Raw genomic sequence first — 14,704 nt, 5'->3', positions numbered from 1 at the left:
CTCCCCAAGACGCGGGAGGTGGAGTATCGCAGCGATAGTTGCCTTCCTGTGAAATGTTACTTCAGGCAGATCCTCCAAATTAAGACATTAAAAAAGCTGAAACTCTGGATTGGTTGGCACAAGTTGTGAAATGGAAAAGAACCGCCCCCCCCCACCCGCCCCAAAGTAGATTCATATCTATACGGAGAGAAAGAGTGGTGGTCCCGAAGGCTTGTGGTTTAGCAAGTGCACTTTTAAGGGCAGGGGTGGGAACAGGAAAGTTTACAAAAGCATAGCTGAGAAATGCCGCTGAGAAAACCAGTCTGCTTTCTGTGTTTCTGATTGTGGGATGCTTATTTTTTGCTTTGAAGATGCCTGTTAGACCTGCCTCCTCCATTGCTGTGCTGGGGAATAAGTCAAAGACGGAGAAAAGCTAGCTATTTTAATCTTTATTTAAGAGCTGCATGACTTTATCCTATCCCTGTGAGTTAGAAAAGGAGGGGATAACAACATGCCATGTTCTAGTACTGACAGTAATCTTCCCCACCATTTTTAGCTCCTGTTTAGTTTTCTGGACTTGGTTTTCTTGTAAGCAACCAGGCTGCAAGGTGTTTACAAGGGAGTATTATGCTTGTCAAAATCAACAGTTTAGATCCTCCAAGACCCGCACATCCCACAACGGTACTTTCAATTTATACTTGAACATGGATGCCGCTGGGCAAGCAGATCAGATCTTTTGTTAGGTCATTCCCTTCTGCCCCAACTCCTTTTTTTTTTTTTCCTTTAAAGGGACCCTTAGGGGTGAGGCTACCTCTTGCTCTCCTGGGACAAGATCACTGTATGAAATGACCCTTCTATTTAATACCCGCTGGCAGCATCTGAGCACGTCCAGGATGCTGGCCCAGTGACACTACTGAACCCCCCCTTCTCCGATGCGCTCGGATTTGCTTGTAGGATAACAGGAAAACCATCCTTCTATTATAGGTCAAAAGTGGACTTGTCTTCTCTTCAAGGGTCAGGTTTTGATCTCAGTTACACTCCTGTGCATTAAGGAGTGCTGGCGTCGTATCTCTTTAAAGTATTATAGCTAAGTCCAGTGGTCCAACTTCTGAATCCTGCATCGGTGTAAGCGAGATCAGACCTGGATCCTTGGCCCCGGCTCCTCTTCATATTGTCTTTGTTTGCTCGTTTGTGTTTTGGGGGGGGAAACACTTGCTGCAATGGATAGTCCTTTCTTCTTTCCCCTCTGCCACGCGCCCATATACAAACTACAGCATTTGAGAGCACACGCTCACAGCACTGCAGCCCTGGGCACAGTGGGTGATGGTGCCGTGAGCCACTGCTATAGCATATTCTCCTATTTTTTTAAATCAAGGTCGTCTTGATCATCCCACTGTCCTTTCAAAGCTCTATTTTTATGCATTTATACAAACCCAGTTACTCCTTCAAAGAATAATGTTAGAAAAAAGTTATAAATTTATATAGAAATATATATATAAAAATATAAAAATATAACATAGTGGGTTTATCCTGTTTAACATCAAACTCTTGGCTTAAAAGTGTTTATTTTTATGCAAAACCAGTGAATTATTCTATCTTCCTTTTTTTTAAATATGACAAGATTATAAGACCCAGAGCTCCAGTTTGTTTCTCAAGTATTTGTTTTCCTGGTGAGGAGCACCATAAGAAGCTGTGCCGACTTCTAATTTATTGTGGATTTCTTTTTTGTCTTGTGTTTTAAAAGCCAGCATGTCACAAGAAAAACCCTTTCTTAGGACTTCTCATTGTACGGAGCTTGCAAAGCATCTATCCAGTACTGTATTGTCCCTCGCAGAAGTGGCACTGAGCATCTGCATGATGGGGATGCAGCTTTCAGGTGTATTTAAACGCTCCCAAGCACTGCAGGAGGGTAAAGGGGAAGTGTTGCTCCAGAATAAAATTGCTCGGAGTAGAACGCATGTTCCAGCCGCACAGTGTGCATCCCAGATAAGTCCGGGTCTTGCATTACTCAGTGGGACTGTAGGGTAGCTGAGGAGTGCAGGATTGGACCCAGCTTTTTCCAAGGAGCTGCAGCTTAGTAAGAGGCTGTTTGATATCGCATGTAGTGTAGTGCAGAAAACAGGCCTGGCTTCCACGAGCCCAGTTTAAGCGCTGGTGTAGCTCACTAGAGAGCTCCATTGATTTCACTGCTGTTACATCTGCTTTGCCCCATGGCTGTATTTGAACCTCCCCAGTGAGATGAGCCCCCAGTCTGCTGGTTTAGTACGACGTGAGCAGCAAACGCCCAAGCGGAGCTGGACGCATCGGTGCTTGCTCAGTTCGCTGGCTGAACTGAAAGATAAGGAATAGTTGGCTTACCCAGCAACACAGCTCGCAGTCGAGCCATTCAACCCCAGACAAAACACTGCGGCCGGTTTTTGGGGGGAGTGTTTTCACTTTTGAGAGTCATTTTCCGCATGTTTGATTTTGAAGCTTGTTTTGAAAAAGCTAAAACGTTGCTTAAAAAAAAAAAGGAACATTTTGCAAAAAGTCACAATGCTTCAGTGTTATTCAGCATGGCCAGTAGTCTTGATCCTCCCCCAAACTGCGTTCTGCGAATAACTGATTCATCTGAAAAAGGTCACCCAGTTAGTCCCAGCCCTGCTAGCTGCCACAGTAGGCACATTTCTGGTCTGAGGGCTCCAGGTAAGCTACATTTTCGCTGGCTGAGAAGTTGCTGTTGGAGAGTTTTACTGGGTGAATATAAGAGTGTTTCTCATCCCTCATTGCCAAATGGGGTGGTAGGCAGAATAAGGAAGGGCCTCTTGCTTTTCTACCTTTATCCTAGCTCTGTGCTCCCCTGGAATTGCCTCGCAGTGTCCCAGAGGGCAAAGATCACACGTTTCTGCGATAATGAAGGAAGCAAACACTGTTCTCCTTCCTTCTGCTTCCAGCTTCCTTGATAATAGCAGCGGTATGAGTTTATTATGTGGAGGTTGAGGTTACAGGCCAGGATGTTACTTGGAGGATGTGTGGCTCCCAGCTTGTCAGGTTCACCCTGGGGTGGCTTCTCTCACCTGCCTGCTAACAATGGCGGGTGCATTTCTTGGCTAGGAGGACCATTGAGCGATTCCAAGCACTCCATGCTAGTCATCCCTTGTATCCAAAGGGCGTTTGTACATGCCACTTTTTCTGCCCTTTCTTGCGCTGCAACAGCATGACTGTTTGCATGACCAGGTTTTCTGGACGATTTCAAAGTCCTTATAGCACGTTAAAGTAAAACTTCTTGGGTGTAGTTTAGTTTGGCTCACTGCGACTTAAAATGTTGCATCCATTGATTCATTGCGTGCAAACAAAGACATGTAATGAGCCGTTTTGCCCACCAGATGGTGGTGCAACTTTTTTGTAGTTCACCCCTTAGAATTGCTTCTGCTTCTTTTTTTTCTTTTCTTTTCTTTTGCCAGCTCCTTGCCTCCAGCTGTGTGGCAGGGCGCAGGGTGGGGGGCCCTGGACTGGGGGGGGCAGCGCTGGACGATGCTGCTCTCCTGTGGTGCTGGCCATGGACCGGACTTAAATCATTTGAAAACCTAGTACATGCAAACACTGATGTGATGCTCCAAAATAAAAAAGTTTTAAATTTTATAAACGTATTTAATTTAATGAGGATTAAACCCCATGGTGTGTACAGGTGCCCAAAGGCAGCAACTCGAAAGAAATGCCTGAAAATAGCTCAGGCTGCCTTTTCACTTGAGAGCAGGACTTTCATCTGGCTCCTAGGCGGTGATCGTCGTTGCTGCCTCACTTCTCTCAGGGCTGGATGTGCTGCCGTTTGAAGTCGGGGATTTTCAGTGGGCTTTGGATCAAGTCCTGAGGGCTACGGCTCAGTGTGGATTCTGTCTGTCATGCTCGTTTAGTTTCATGGCTTCTGCTTAAAATTGGAAGTTTTGAGGAGAAAGTGAGGGAGTGAGAGAGAGGCCTTGGGTGCACAGGGAAAGAGGTAGAGCATCCCCCGGCCATTTCTGTGTGGTGTGCTGGCTGCATCCTGGTGTCTGGGGGACAAAGTGTCTCTTCCTTCAGGATTGAGGGTGAATCCTCTGAGCGGTGACAACGGCTGGGGCTAAGGAGAGGGCTGCAGGGCAGAGTGTTGGAGCTTCTCCTCTCCCTGCCTGAGCATTTCCTCTCTTCTTTTATACCTTCTTTTTTTTCTATTCTCAGAGCTCACTTCTCTTGTCGCTAGCATGGGTATCTTTTCCCTCTAGCAAGATGCCCGAGCCTCCTCTGTAGGGGGGCCAAATGTCCTTGACATCACTGAGGTGCCTTGGCCCCTTGCACGAAGGGCTTGGGCTCATCCAGACTCAGGGCCCGTGTGCTACCATATCCAGCCCCGGTCCCAGTGCAGGGTGAGGGCTGTGGATCAGCTCTTCCCCCAGAGCAAACATTGCCAAATCCCTCCCCTTCCTAGAGGACCCAACTTGCACTGATCTCATCTGAGCAGACTGATGGCACCTTTCATCTTCTGTGTCATTAGAGCCTAATCCTGAAGGGTGCAGAGCACCCACAGCCCTCCTCAGGGCAGCAGCAGGTGCTCAGCACCTCCTTGGATCTGTCCCATTTTGGTCCCAGATCAGCACAGTGAAGCTGCCCATTCTGAAGTGCCATATGACTCGGTGACACGCATGCCCCCGGATATGGACTGTGCTGACCTGGGGCCTGTGGGTCGCATCCAGCATCGGTTCCACCCCACCCATGCATCCCTGTCACCCAACTGGAGTGACACCTGGGTGCAGTTTGACTCACGGGCTATAAAGTTCCCCTCCTTTTCTGTGCTAAATGGCTCCTCTCCAGTGGTGCTGGAACAGAGGAGGGGAAAAGAAGCTGGGAAAGCCCTGCCGAGCCCACAGCCAGAAGCAAAGTCGAGCCCCCAGTCAGTGTAAGGGTAGGCCGAGTCTTCCCGCACCTTGCTGTTGCATGTGCAGGGGAGTCTGCAGGGGCAGAGCGGCCCAGATGGCCCCGTCAGTCTTCTCCCCATGGGGGTTGGCCAACATGGATGTAGCTGTCTAATCCACTGCCATAACTGTGTTGCACCTGTGCTGCTCACTGGCAACTCCCACGGCCATGCCTTTCCCCAGCAGGGGTTGGCCCCTGGGGGTATTGCCCCCTTTGGCCCCGCCTAGCCGTTCCCCACTGCCGCGTTCCCCAACTTACCTTGGACGCACGAGGCGTTTGCAGGATGTGCGCGCTCCGGGAAGGCAGCTCAGGCCCCTGAATCTCCACTGCCACTTACAGGGGACTGAGCGCCTGTCCGGCAGGGAGAGGACACCCGTCTCTTCTCCATCCCAGGGAATCACTCGGAAGCAGACGGGTGGCAGTGCTGGGTCAGACTCTTCAAGTTTTCCAGTCACTCCTGTGCTGCCACCGCTGCTGTTGCAGGGGGCACGTGCCCATCGGTGGCTGGGCGTCCATCTGGGATGGTTTAGGAACCACAAAACCTGTTTCAGTGCAGGGGCCTGGACTAGATGATCCCCAAAGCCCCTTCCCACCCTGTAGGTCTGTGTAGCTCCTGTCACTTAGCAAGCAGCATGCACTGCAGTCAGATCACAACTGCTGTCATAAAAGCCAACCTAGGTATTGCTCATTAGGGCTGGCAGAGGCCTCTTCTTGCCATAGAGACTCTGCACAGCATGGCTGGAAAACACTTCACCCCATAGGTCCTCTTGGAGCTTAGGTCCCAAGCAGCAAATGCCCATGCCAGGGGGTCTTCCCTGTAGCATGGAGGCAGATGCTTGGCGGTGGGGCACCTAGTGCAGAAAGCAAATGGAAAAGTGGCCTGCAGAACGGGCCCTTCACGTGTCCCGTTCAGAGCGTTGTGTCCGTAGCGTGCTGCTCGCTGGCAGGGACACCCCAGCGGTTGTGACTGAAATGACTGCTCGTTGTTAGAGGGTCATTGCAGGCCTCCTAGCTGCAAATCTAACTGGAGATGCTGTGGCTTTTTAAGACTGTCCCGCATTGGCTTGTATGTGGATATGTCCTCTGGCTACACAAGCTCTCACCTGTTCCTAGAGCATCTACCACTGATGCTGTCTCCTAGTCTGTGCTTCACGACTTGAGGTTTGCCAGATGCAACCCTTGGTTTCTTATTTCTCCTCTTTAACTGAACCCCTGGCCATGACTTTGATGATGTATTGGCTATCTCTTTTCCTTCTGTTAATTCAGTCTCTGAGTTTAATTGCAACGGCCCGAGAAATGTTTGGTTTTTGGGTGTTTCGTTTCTTTTCTTTTTTTTTTAATTTTAATTTTTGTTTTGTTATACAAAACAGAAGCAATTCCCATTGTATTCAGAGCTGTGACTCCCGGTTCCGGTGACATGTACTAGATGGATTTGTCCCATTTGTTTCTTGGCAATGTTCCGAAATATAATTTGTGTCATCCTGCATCCTGTGTCATTCCTTTGTCTTTCTGGGGAAGGGCCAGCCTTCCTCCTCAGGGAGGCCAAGCATGGGCTGGGTTTGCATGGGTAGCAATTAATACTGGAGGTTTACACGTACATGGATGTGAGAGGTGCTGGGCCAGTTCTTGGCCTTGATGAATAGGGCCCGATTCTGGTTCACTGTGAAGACACCTATGTGGCCTTTGCATTATTTTTAGGTTGCCCAAAGATGTTCTGCAACTTCGTACGTGACAGTCTGAATCTCATGTACCCAGCTAAACACCTTACCAGCAACCGGAAACTGCAGCTAGCAGCAGTTCAACATGTGTGTTGTCCTTTTGTCTAGCAGCTAGGTGGTCTCAGGACAGCAAAGACCTAGCAGGCTACCCCAAAGGGCCTTGAACCCTGATCTCCATCATCACAAGGCAGCTGCTGAGAGCACCGGCTTGGTGGGATAAGGCCCCTGGAGAGCCACGTGGAGAAGCATCGTGGGGGTGGGCAGGGATGTTGCCCTGGGCGTGGGGTAGCAGGGGACCGTGTTTCCAGTGTTTCCAATGTTCATTTTGCTGGGCAGACCTGGGGGCAGGGAGCAAGCATCTTCCCCATGCGCTCTCCCTGCTTGCAACTCCCTGTCCCTGATGCCGGAGCAGCTGCACTCTCCGGAAAGCCTCCACGTGGGTGTCCTCGCTGCAGCTGGCAGCAGAAGGGACAGACCCAGATCTCTACCTGGAGGCAGCGGGCTGGCATCCGAGTGAGGAAAAGCTCAGGGTCTCTGATTTCCCTTCAGAAAAAGGAGCACACGTGAGTACCATGAGTGCAGTCCCAACTGCAAGTCCCAGGGTAAAGCACATCAGCAGCGTTGGAGACCAGCTGCCAGATCCCAGGTTCCCTCCTTCCTCCTTTTCTGGCCCCATGGCTTCCCCCTTACCCACCTGCTTGAAGCTGGGCACCTGGCAGGTCCTCACAGCCATGGCTGCCCCAGAGCTAGGAGGTTGGGCTGCTTTGCTGGGACATAGGAGGCTGAAAGGAGCCCACAGCTCCCATGTCCTGGGCTCTTGGAGGAGAAGGAGCTTTGTGCCGCCCTTGTCGAAGTCCAGCTCTGCCAAGATGCCCGGGTCTCGAGATCAGAGGGAAACAGGAGTCGGAGCCGCCATGCACCTTAGATGCCTCCAGAGATGGTTTGAGGTAACTAGGAATTACATGGCTGCCCGTTTATTACCTGCACGATGGGCCTGGGAGGTGTGTGCCCTGCAAGGCCAAGGGCATTCCTGTCCAGGGCTGCATACCTGCTCCTTCAGCGTGCAGGAAAAGCCTGCGTCTACACAGCGATGCAGGATGCGTCGCCAGATCCAGTCACCGCATCTAGACCTGGCCAGCAGCAGCACGTCCGTGCCATGGGTGAAGCAGGCTTTAGCCCACATTGGCTTTGTCAGTCACTCAAGGGTTGGGCATGTCTGTCCTGCTCTGTGACTCGGTTTCTGCAGCAGTAAGATGAGGCAAATAGCACTGATTGCCTTCATAGTGGTGTGATACACCTACAGCCCCTAGGCTTGGGGACCGTGGGTTGGAAGGTACCATAGCCATCCAGGGTGTGACCTGGAGGGATCCCTGCTAGCCAGGCCCTGGGGCAGACATGGGTCCTTGACTCCACATAAGCTTGTCTGCGTTGGGAAGCTGGAGCACAGAGAACTGGAATGGAGAACAGCCATGTTTAAAGCTGAATCGCCTGCCGTGCCCGGCTGCCTGCATGCAGGTGCCAGTTAGTGCTGTGATTAATGGAGCAATGGATTGTGCTCTGATGGGGGCATGCACGGCTGGGAGCCAAGGGCAGAGCAGGCCAGCCCGTGGTTGCAGGGTGCCTTTGCTCTCAGCCAGTGCCAAGGATAAGTGCACTGGCCTTTCACCTCCCCCAGCCTGGACTCAAACCTGCCTGACGCACGTCCCATGGCGGGTGGTGAGAGAAGCTGGGCTGTGTCCTGAGCGTACCTCTGTCAGTCCAGTCCTGCTGCAGGGAGCACCTCAAAGATGCTCTCAAAGCACCTCTGCCTTAGCATGGCATAGGTAGTGCTCGCAGTCCCTGTGAGCTTGGGTTGGGAACTGCAGGTCAGGATGGAGAGGCCCTCAGCGTCTCTGTATACAAGACAATCACCCAGGAAGGGCAGGAGAGAAACCTTTATATGTCATTTGCTTGCTCAGCTGCCTAGTGCATCCCCCATGATGCGAGCTGGCTACAGAGACCAACCTTGAACCCCTACCCCCATACACCATCCCTCTTGGCTCACGCTCATAAGATGGTCCAGCATCCGGATTCGCCGTCCCCAAGTGGCGGGTCTCAGACAGCAGCCTCAGTGCTGCTTTTGCAAGCCTGCCTACATATAAAGGGGGCTCTGGGGGGTGCGTTGTGGAGGGGTTGTTCTGCAGCCATGGGGCTGCAAGCTGCAGATGGCAGAAGCGAAGGACGGCAGAAGGGAGAAGGGGCTGGGGGGAGCCTGACTACACAGCAGGGTTCAGGGCCCAAGGGTAAGGTGCAATCAGACCAGGGGAGGGAAAATCAATGGGTGCTAAACCCCCACGTTCATCCATACATCACTTAGTCACACAGCTTGGCGCACACACACACACACGCTCGCAGAGCATGGTTCACCATCTGCTAAGCATTTACCATGACTCTCACACTTGTTAGTATCTCTATGAAAGTGCACGCGCCTGGTGAGCAGGGACTGCTTTCTAGTTTCCATACAGCCGTAAAGAAAAACATCTCTCTCTTTTTCTCTCTCAAATGAAAGCTGCTCGCTTTAAAACTAAGAGAAAGTCAAACAGTGATTTTTAAACTACTCTCATCATTTTTTTTCATCTGATCATGTGGCTTTTTTTTTTCCTTTTCTTTGCCGGATGCCCAGGCTATGATTTTTGAATGCTTGGGATTGGAAATCATGGTGTGTGCACATTCCCCCCCGCTTTTGGAATGACAATGCCATCTCCTGAGACATAAAACAGAAGTGCCAGGATCACCCTGAGTGCTCAGCACCCCCCACTCCAACTGCCGGCTCTGCAAGAGCAGCCCCTTAATTGTTGTGTTTGCTCAAGCAACAAATCTTGGGACTGACTCCTTAAAGGCAGTCACTGGGCAGGCCCCAGGTAGGGCTGCAGCTCTGTTCATTCAAGCTGCCTCGGTGTTCCTATCTGTGAAATGGGGAGCCTGATAATGACTTCACACGGGACTCATGAGGCTAACAAATGCTTGAAAAATGCTTCACTGGGGGGATTCCCCCCCGCCCCCGTGAAGCCTAGTGCAGCCCAAAGGGATCTGTGCACACAGGTCCTCACCCTATAACTAGGTGGTGACCCCCCCCCCCAATCCCTCATTACTGGCGTCATCAGACTCCTTGCCATCTTTAATACATTTCTCCTCGTAACACCCCTGGGAGACAGGCTATGTTATTGTGCCCATTATACAGAGGGGAATGAGCATGCAAAGGGCTAGATCCAAAGGTAGATCTAGCACTTCTCATGGGCCCTGGCTGGATCTTAGTCCAGTTGCAATCCAGGACCCCTCCTCCCAACCTTCCCCCCTCCCCACACACACACACACGTGTAGTGCGGTGCCTCTGCAACGTCCAGCACTGACACAGTCCCTACAGGACCAGGCAGTTCAGGGCCCTGTTTGTGCCGAAACATGACTGGGATTCAGACACTAAAGACCCTTGAGGATTTTGCCAGGACTTGGCCCATGCCAGCAGAATCAAGCTCCACAAAAAAAAAAAAGCAATCAAGACTCATGGATGGAGCAGGGTGCTGAGTGCCCAGACCACATTCAAGCCCCCTGTCCAGGATTCAACCTCGTTTAAAGTCAGTGCATGAAGTGCATTCGTGCATCCTGGGGGCAGAGACCACATGCCAGCCTAGGCAGCTCCAGCGGCTGGGCCATGGAGTCCTGCTTGCTGCTGTCTGGCTCAGCGAGCCTTGAAGTCTCGTCTCCCTGGGGCCCAGTTTCATCAGGCTGGGGGGAAGTTGCCCCCACATGGAATAGAGGATAGCCTGGTAGTTTGGGGCACGGCTACCTGGGATAGTGAGTTCAAGTTCACCGTTGTCCCCTCCATGCTTCCCTGTCCCTAGCTGTAGGAACCCCTGAGCATGTCTACGTGACGTTCAGCGGTGACCTCCTAGAGGTTGCCCTCACCCAGGCTATGCCATACGGGCTGCCCCTCCTCCGTGCACGTGGTAACGAGCAGCTTATGCAGTCCATCCTGCACTTCTTGCTCCTCAAGTGCAGCACTGTCCCAGGTTGCCTTGCACCCTTCTAGGACTTGGTTTGCAGACAACTGGTTTCTCCCACCAGGCTTGTCTCCACTTATGAGCAGTTGAGTGAGGAATAGCAGTGCAGAAGGGCTAGACATTGGGAACAGGGAATTGTGGGATTGTGAAGGTGGGCTCCAGACGCATTGTAGAAAGGGGCTGGCTAGCAAGTGAGCAGCAGTGGGTTTGAATTCATCCTAGTCAGTTGAGCAAAGAGTCCAGAGCTAGGCTGGACTGCTGCCAGGGTCAAGGTCAGGGGACAGCAGGTCTGAGTTTAGAGATGACCCTAATTTTATAGCCCAGACATATCCTCTAAGTTGGTATTACAGCATCTGCATCTTTTACTACATTTGGCCCAAAGCAACCTACCCAAAGAGCCAGTCCTGAAGCAGGGGCATGAACCCAAGTTTCCTAGCTCCGAGCCAACACACCAGCCACTGGCCCTTTGTGACGCTGCCGGGTTGACGGGCTGGATGCTGTATCTCAATAACTGTCTGCCAATATTTAAGGCAGGGCAAGGGGAAATAGCTATGTCTGACTGACCAGTAAATATCCACCTCTTTCAACGTGCTCCCTGAATTGAGTTTGTGCATCAGGCCTTCCATGAAGTTATAAATTGGGGATGCTGCAGAAGGCAGGCTGGGAGCTTCATCTCCTGACGTATGTCTGAAGCCAAATGCACGGTGGTTTCCCCACAACGCAACACCCCATTTTCTTCTGTTACGGCCTGAGTAAAACCACCGACCTGGGAGTGATCACCGTCCCATGTACCATGCTGTCTAGTTCACAGAGTCATAAATAATGACACAGCGGGCAAGTGCCTGTGATTAATTGCCTCATCATGGGCAGCTAATGTCCAGCCTGCTCTCCTCGGCCCATCGGTGCTAGTTACCGACTACATTTTACTTGTTGCTCTGTTAGGAAGTGGGCGTCTGTCAGCACTTTGTGCTTTGGTGCTGGAGAGTCCCTCTGGCAAGGACCTGGCTGGCCAGAAGCAGGCAGCCAGATGCCCAGAGGTGCCTGGTGGGAATTTCAAAGGTGCCCGAAGGCCTGGTTTTCTTTGGTCTCAAACGGGTTGAACGGAACTGAGGCTCTTGGCTTGCTGAGTGGGACCAAATGAGCTGGACTGTAGGAACGTAGCCAGCTCGGAAAGCTTAAGCAGCTTGAACTGCGCATGGCTTGGCAAATCTTCCCCGAAGCAATCCAATTCAATCCTGTCTATGGGCCATTGCGATCCAGTTTGGTGTTGCCGAGGTGCGTAAGAACCGGGAAGTACCAATCTATTAGACATGCCTAACATGCATCGGCAACATTGAACTTGGCTCAGAAATGGTGGTGGTGACGGCTACATTTTGCCCCGACAGACATTACATTTGTTGCATGTTGCACGCCAGTACCCTGCGACAAATTGTAACATGCCAAGCATTAAGACAAGTTTCTCCCTGGATAAAAATGGTGGATCAGCCACAAAGAAGCTGCTTGTTGAAAGAGGAATTTCTCTGTGGCATGGAAGGATCCCATGATCATTTGAACTTGTGGCCAGTTCGCACGTTGTAATTCATCATACAATACTTACATATACTGCACAACAAATGTAACATCTGCCAGGGGTGGTCACAGCAAAATTGCTCAACCAGGGAGCAGGAGACTCCAGCTCCCCTGCCCTGAGGGGTCGTGCCTGCCATACCCACTCCTGTCGGGGTCTGCCCCGACCCACCAGGCTATGCAAGTCTCGGTGAGGGCGTCTTTCCCCACTCCTGTTGAAGCTGGGCCACTGGGCAGCCAGCAGTCCTAGGCCAGAAAAAGCACGAGCAAAGAGAGGACCTGGTTCTGTAGCCTAGTGGTTACAGGGCTGCCATACAGAGGGCAGTCCTGGGGCCAGGACCCTGTATGCATTTCACACCAGAAGCAGGGTTGCTGCAGACGGTTTTTCCCAGTGTAACTGCTGCACAGACAGCTGCATGTTCTCAAGCTCTGATGCCGTGGGTTTAACGGGCGGGCGGGTGATGCCTGGGTCCAGCCTATGGCGGATCCGGTGTGGCTTGTGCCTTAGTTTGAAATGCCCCAGAAAAGGTTGAACATCCTAATCGCCTCTCTGGTGGCTTTTGAAGACGGGGTAATGGATTAGATGAGAGGCGGAACGGTAGTTTCGCTGCCCCACATGTTCAGCATCTCCCATGTGTCTCTGTTTTGGCTGGCAGGCTCACTTGAAAGGATTGTGTAGGTTTCCATGAGATCTCGTGTCTCCTAGAGCCTCGCAGGAGCAGACATGGTGTTGCTGCTGCCTACATGGTATGGAGATTGCTTTTTACAGACCTGTAAATTACTCCAATTCGGTGACTCTTTTATGAAACACTTTGCTCTGCACAGTGAAGAAAAACAGAAGTGAAGCTGGTAATTAAATGTTTATTGTTAAGTACTTTATATATGATATACTTTAGACCATTCCATCCATTAAACAAACCGCTTAACTCCCCTACACCGCCTTATTGTCTATTATTAGTTTAATCAGCATTCACATCCTGTAGCGCTACATTTCCATCTAATTATCCTTACTTACTTGCCTCATATTTCTCTTTAATTAAGCCCAACATCAGGGCAGAATTTGCTGGGATTCAAAGGCAGGAGACGACTTGAACCTTTAAACACATGCCTGGGAGGAGGAGGTCATCTCCAACCATCTTCATTGACATCTGCCAGGGTTTTTTTTTAACCAGGTCCACATACAGTTGAGACAATTCATGGCTTTGAGACACCCCTACTTTCATCACTGGCCCCTCTGAAGCCGTGACTAACCTACTACTATTCTGCAAGAGAGAGGATCCTGCATAGGGAGAGGGCTCAAGTAGTAGGGTTGGGGTGCACGGCAGTAACATCTGTGGGGTGGGTTGTGTGCATTTCCCATGCCGTGACACCATAGCGCTTTGTCCTACTTCTTGCCCTACGTAGCCTATTCTTAATTCCTAATTAGCATGAGATATAGCCAGCAACAGAAGCAAGGAGTGCTGCATTATTAGACTTGCACACAGGACAAGGATTGTGTGCTGATGGGCACCTCATTTTCAGGGGGATCTGACATATGTCTAGACAGATGCACTTCTGAACTCATTCCTCACCACCGTCATTACCCATTGATGCTGTGATGACCAGTGGCCAGCCTCTCTCTCCTCCTACCTAATTTATTCTGTGCCCACCGCTGTGCTAACAGAGCCTGCTGCATCCCAACCACGTCATTGCAGCTGAAATGACAGGAATAAATAGGGTGCATTAAGAGGCTGAAACCATCTCCTGTGCCAGTGGCAAGACACAGCAGGCGTTGGGTCAAGTGAAAGCTGTTTGAGCAGAGTTGGGGGATTTTTTTTTATGGGTAGTTTTTAAGCGGGGGGGAAGCAAACAATATACAATTTTTTACAGAATTAGTTTGGCTGAAAAACTTCAAAAAAAATCAGAAATTCAAAACACATCCTTTGACATTTTTATAGGAACATTTTTATTTGCATTTTAAGACAAGTTTCAAATAGAAAATTGCCAACATTTAATAATAAAAGAGTTAAATGGGGATAAATAACCTACAAATGAAATCTGAAAGCCTTCATGCATCCCCAAAGAATTTCTTTTTCTTTTTTTTTTGTTCTTTTGCTTTACTAAGAAAATTGAAATGTTTTCATTTGCGGATTCACTTGAAATAACTGCTCTTTGTTCAGTTTGGCCAGAAAGGGAAAAATTAATTCGGCTCTATATTTGGGGAAAAGCTGCTAGTCTTCTGAGCTGAAAAGTGATTTCCTCTCCTTGGTATACTATAATATGTGATATATATATATATATATATATATATATATATAACGCTGTAGTATTTCCATAAAAGTGCTACTTTTCACTTCTGTATATGAAAAAAGCCGTAGCACTTCATCTGTGTGTCTATCTGTCCATAACACTCTGGGCCAACTGTGCGCGCACTGCCCAGAGCCTTACGGACAGACAGACATGAGGTAGAGGCAGAGGCAAAGGCGGAGGCAGAGGCGG

General features: G+C 50.3%; 1 protein-coding gene across 7 annotated transcripts in view; it reads left to right on the top strand.

Annotated features, from left to right (window-relative positions):
- BIN1 (bridging integrator 1) overlaps positions 1–2,491 on the top strand; it is a 78,860-nt gene extending 76,369 nt beyond the window's left edge. For all 7 annotated transcript variants that reach the window (XM_019522634.1, XM_019522635.1, XM_019522632.1 and 4 more), the window contains one exon: positions 19–2,491. The gene's annotated coding sequence lies outside the window, so the exon portion shown is untranslated. The remainder of the gene's footprint in view (positions 1–18) is intronic.
- The last annotated feature ends 12,213 nt before the right edge of the window (positions 2,492–14,704 follow it).

Source organism: Gavialis gangeticus, unplaced genomic scaffold (assembly GCF_001723915.1).
Source record: "Gavialis gangeticus isolate Ggan-Ray unplaced genomic scaffold, GavGan_comp1, whole genome shotgun sequence".
In the NCBI taxonomy this organism is placed as follows: Eukaryota; Metazoa; Chordata; order Crocodylia; family Gavialidae; genus Gavialis; species Gavialis gangeticus.
This window is presented reverse-complemented; position numbering and strand designations above follow the sequence as displayed.